Consider the following 6,417-nt stretch of genomic DNA (forward strand, 5'->3'; position numbering starts at 1 on the left):
TTTTTATATCTTCAATGGTCTTCAGATATGTTCCTAACTGTAATATATTTTCCAGCTGGATACCATGGATGTTCAATTTGCAAAATCTGAAATAGTAGATTTGCCTGCCAAACCGCATTTTCCTAATTTAATCGTAGCGTTCAGACATAAAATATAGATGAGAATATCTATTCAAATATCTCATATGCTTTATCTAAATCCATTTTCATAAATCAGAAGATTTTTCCTTCCTCTTTTTTAACTTTGTTTTGGAAACATTCGCTTTAACATTCGCTTAAACATTCTTTAATTAGACAACAATTGATAAATTAAAAATATGTCACCAAGTCAGTTATATGTATTACAAATAAACGTGCGAATCGGCGTTATATACTAGATATTTAATTAAATTGATACACAATTGATGAAATTTCGCAAATGATAGGGAAGAGTGATACAATTCATTGGAATAATATCAATGAAGATAGCGATCATGTAATTTTCTCCCTAGGGCGAAAATGTGAAAAATAAAAAATTTCTTCTCATTATCTTCACGGTTAGTCTCACCAACTCTGATTAACTTAATCGACCGATTAAATTTTAGAATTGTTAATTAGAAAATTAAATCTGGTGGCTATAAAGAACGCTGTAATATATATTGCTCTTGTCGCATGGGTACGATTTCCACATATATTATTTTAATTAAAATTTTTACTTAATTATTTAAAGTATTATATTTTACATAAATAAATCATAATGTGCAGAAAATTAAGCTATTTGAAATAATCCTGCTCAATAATATAAATGTTCTCTTTTTATATTTTCGTCTTAGAAGAAAAGTTACGTTGCTACTCAGAATCTTATGTAAAAAACAGCTGAATAATATGAGGGATATAAACGACACAATGTTGGTCACAACATTATAAATAAATCAGCACTTACTAGAATATTCCGGAATATATATTCGAATATATATGAATTATAGAGTTGATCTTTACTATCAAAATGTCAAAGAGGAATGTTTAGCTTTATCGAAATGTCGACACTTAACATTATAAATTAATCCGTAAGTTAAATTTATATATTTCAAACTTTTAGAATTTGCAGACGTTTTACGATAAAAACAAATAAAATTAGTAAACGATTTGAATAAAATAAGTGAATATTTGAAATTTGTATTTAATTTATAATATAATTATTTTCCACTCTGATTAACATGAAGCTATTAAATCTGAACAGTTTTTTTATAATTGCTTGTCATTTTTACTTTATTTGTCAGTAAATTCAATACGGACTTTTTGTTTAAAATGTTTTATTGTTATGTTAATTTATGATATTATTATTTTAGACACTGATTAATATAGAATTATCGAATCTGTGCGGTTTTACCATAATTACATAATATTTGTATCTTGTTTGTCGGTAAATTCCTTATATTGAATTTACGGTAAAACCGCACAGATTCGATAATTCTATATTAATCAGTGTCTAAAATAATAATATCATAAATTAACATAACAACAAAACATTTTAAATAAAAGATCTTTTTGTGTGATGCTGCTTAGTAGTCGACGATGAAATAGAGCGGTGGTATCTAGAGTTTATTGAATTAAAACGTTAGAGATGTAAGATGAAATGTGCAAAGACGATTTCTCGCAAGATATTATTTTTTACCAATAATTCTCGTAATAAATATCCAAGAAATGCGGTTTCCGTTACGCATTACAGAAATGTAAAAGACGTAAAGTGCTTTCGTTTAGTGATATAAGTCATTCTATTTCCCTTGGCATTCCATAGCAAAGACAAAATGATACTTTCCAGCAAATAACTGACGTTATTTCTCGTTTATTTTGATATTAATGAATGACACGTTAAATGAAGTTAGAAATGTTATTTTAACATTAATATGTCATTTTAACATTAATATATCATTTAACATTAATATTATTTGACTGATGAATAAAATGATAAATAACGTCAGTTTGTTTTATTGGATTGTCTCGACTTGTGTCTACCAAATGAAAAACATTCAATATGTAACAATTTAGATTGTTATTGTTATTAATAATTATTATTAACAAAATGTGCGTCATTAATATATTCATTTTACTTCTTCGCGTATATTTAATTTAATACCGAAATTTATATCATCAGCTAATTTCTATTATCGATATTTTTTATTTTTTTTTATTATCGATTATTTTTATTCTATTTTATTAAAGATAAATATTATAGCTGTGACTAATTTATATCGTAAGTTTGGAAAAGCCGTTTGCATATAGATATAGCTCAGTTACAGCTCAATCTCATTTTTCTTAACGTCGTATCTCTAAGTCATAATTTATTTATTTATACCGTAATTCAAGATATCTTGTATTTCCCGTGCGTAAAATATAACTTCACTTTAAACTGAATGAGGGAAAGTAGTTGATTATCTATTTGATTCTAAATTAAATAAGAAGAGTTTTTTTATTTCTAATGGCTTGCGGAACGAAAAATGTGGAACGTGAATTGTGTAGCTCAATTTTTATCAATAGAAATTTATTATAATATTAAAGAAATAAATACTTTTACAGTAATTTTGAGATACTACAGACTTCACTTTTACGTAATCTTATCGATAATTATTTATATGCCAGTCAACAAAGACAAAAAAAATTTCAAAACTTTTAAATCTTTTATGCATCCTTAAATTTTAAGGATGATTATTAATTTGGATTGAAGAAGAATCAGTATTCTCAAGATTTTTATATGTTCTTTTTCAGATATACTCTGAATTATATTAAAATAGTTTAAATACATAAATAATATTATTGATACAATGTATTATTTTAATATTGATATTGTAGATGTTATATTGCTAATAAAGACATAAAATCATTAATATTATTTGTAATATGAGATATTACAGATCATTTAACAACTTCTGTATAATATCATATAATGACATTTACATTTTGTAATGAGAAGGTATTGTAAATATAATTTGTGTGCTATTTATTATATACCTTTCTAATAATTACTGCAAACTCAGTTGGTTATCGGAATTAATCTTATTAGTCTCCAAGGAGTTTTATTTTACAGATTACACTGTTTAAGATTAATCTTTGTCTTTCAGTTTACGTTGACACAATGATCTCACTCTTAAGGTCTTTTTTTAACTGTCGGTGAAGAAAAAACGATGCAATTTTGATCCTTATCGAAAAGTTTTTATCGTTATTTCTCACCTAACCGTAAAAACTGCTAACCAATAAAAAAGTGCTAATGTTCTGTTAGAAAGTTTCCTCTTTTTCTCTCTACTCTTTTATTGCATCGTGAACAACGAGACATTTACTCGTAAAACTTTCACGACCCCGTCGGATATAATTGAAACGACCCGTTGTACCTTTCGTACGAGTTACTTCCTATTTTAGTATATAAATTTTATTTCATGGCATTTCAATGGCATTTGTATTTGTAAAACTATTTTGTAACGCGATTCGCACGTTTTCGATTCTAATCGAACGTGAGGCGATCGAGGTATGCAATTAATTATGCAAACGGAAAATATACGCTTCCGCAAGAATTACAGAAATTGAACCATTGTATCTATGTAAGTGTGTAAGACGTTATACTGAAGGAAATGTTTAGTACATATAACTATGTTTATTTTATTGATATGTGACTAACAAAAACTTTCTTATTTTTTTCTTTCTTATTTTTAAAAATTGTGCTGTTCTAATCAAAATTTGATTAATCTAACAGAATTTTTGTTATTTTACCCTTTGTTATTGTAATAAAAATTTAGTTATTTAAAAAAATGAAAAAGTAAGAAAATTTTTAATCACATATCAACAAAATAAATTATCTTTAAACATTAAACATTTCTCTCAATGTATTTCCGTGCACATTTATATGTGTCGAGGATTAATTTAACTTCAGTATACGCGATGTGCGGTCCATTATAGACGATACTAACGATCAATTGTATGATTAAAAGTTCATTAAAAGTTAAATGCGCGAAATAAATCCTCTTTCTCTCGTTCTGTACGTGAGAGATCTGACTCACGTCACCTCCCGATGGATCGGTCTCTACAGTCGAGGCAACAAACGCATTAGATACCGCGCCGTAAGAGAAAAGCTGACTGCATAAATTTCCGTTCCAAATACGAATGCAAACCCCGTTGAATTCGCTGTATTCGCTATCGTATAATGTCGTGCTGATTTATTATCGCGTCGCATGGATCTCGTTCGTTGCGATACGCATCGTGTATACGATACGTTATTCACGGGACTGATTGCCAAAACAACTCGTTAAATTCAATCACGAGTTCTGAACGAGAGGCTCATAATATTCGTTCCCGGTTTTTCGCCCACACACGCACGCGCACACACTCTCTCTCTCTCTCTCTCTCTCTCTCTCTCTCTCTCTCTCTCTCTCTCTCTCTCTCTCTCTCGTTGAAAGACGTAAATGCGAAAATGCGCAATGAAACTTTAACGTTACCTATGAAGGTACGGTCACATTTAGTCACTTCACAATGAACAGTCGGCTTCCTTTCCCGGTTGGCTCGTAATAGTAATGGTCTTCCTTAAGTGAATATATGCATCCGCCATATCGCAAGATTATACGCTTATTTCCTACATATACGTTTTGAATCAAATATTTAGACAGATTTACACACCTTATTCATATTTGTGGCGTCACTCCGAATTTTCAGTGTGGCAAAATATAGAGGTGAAACTGTGTGTCAGAAGCGTCTACAGTACTCGGGATTTTACGCTTACATAAAGCATAGGGTAACTTCGGCAAATACGCCACGCTGGGATTTACGCCGTAAAAGTCAGAAAAAAAATAGAAGGAATGAAGTATAATTTTCCCACAACTACTCTGTTACATACTTTTATATTAGTATTGTGTTATAATTTCAATTTCTTACTGCTAATATTAATGAAATTATTGTGAATTGAATGATTTGTGTCACTGTGTTAAATAGTGCCATATATCATAAATTATAATCTATATAAAATGATTACTGTAAGACGTGCAAAAGACTTATTATTATTGTTATTTCATGATACATGAGTGTAGAGGAATACTAAGTATGTTGTATAACAAAATACTAGTACTTGTATTTTTTGTTTGTTATCTTGAATATCACCTGTTTGGGATATATGGCATTTTTAACAGGCGGGATTTATACCCAAAACTTACAAAGTGCGCAGATTGAATTTAGTGCACTAAATACAATAAACGCATTACATGAAATATGTATCTCATGTCATAACGCTTGTAGTACATCTGGGAAGATTGTAATTATTTTTTATTACTTCATATATATATTTGTCATTCTTATTTCTTAATAAAACTTTATAAACGCATTTTACAAGTTATTGTCATCATCATTTTATGTTCTATTTATATGCATTATATGCATTTGTAAATGTTTTATGAGCCATATATACTCTCTCTCCCCCTATGAGTAGCCATATATCCTACCCCTATGGGATATACGGCAAAAATATAAAGGTTTAAAAAAGTTTATTTTTTAATACGAAATATTTCGGATTACTAATACGGATTACTAATATTTTTTCATAATAGTAGATAGTAAACAAAGTTTTTACTGATATAGTTCGTTTACTTTACATAGTAAATCATACTTAATAAAGTTTTTGATAGGTGCGGCGTATACCGGAGTTACCCTATTATGCGATAAGAGAATTTTTTTTCTCTCTATGTACGAATTATAATTTAATATTTAAATAGATTTATTACTACAATTGGCTTCGGATCTGTGCATTTTTTCTTCTTTCGGCGTGATAATAAGATAAGACTAAAGAACATGTTGAAAATAATCCGAGTTTTACGTTTGCCAAACATTCCACGAAATTAAGTTCATTTTTCACTATAAACAGACACATTTTCCGGGTTTCTTACTTTCCATCCAGCAAAGAAAATAGTCTGGACTTAATTTTCTTTTATGTTTCAATCTCTTTTAATATGAAGAATGCAAAGATTTTTATAGTAGCTCTCTTTTATGCTCTAGAAATATTTTTTATACTAAAATTTCTAATTTAAAAAATTTTGTCCTGATTTAAAATTTCTTTTAAAAATTATTTCTAAAATATACAAAGATAAAAATATATATAAATAAAAAATATTTATGATGAAAAAAAAAGATCTAATATTTATGATATTAATTAAATGAATTATCGCGCACACTAAATATACATAACATATACTTAATTGCTTATTGTTTTTAATTAGGTGTGACACTTTTACTTGTACAAATACATATATATAAATTAAATGTGTGTTGTACATATGTACAAACAAATTTCATAAAAATATTTATTAATATTATACTACACATAGAAATAACAATTTTTCATTGAATTTTGGCCGACAAATTAAATTTTGATTTTATCATATGCTTCGAAAATAATGTTTAACTTTTT

The sequence above is a fragment of the Atta colombica genome, unplaced genomic scaffold (genome assembly GCF_001594045.1).
Source record: "Atta colombica isolate Treedump-2 unplaced genomic scaffold, Acol1.0 scaffold200, whole genome shotgun sequence".
Lineage (NCBI taxonomy): Eukaryota > Metazoa > Arthropoda > Insecta > Hymenoptera > Formicidae > Atta > Atta colombica.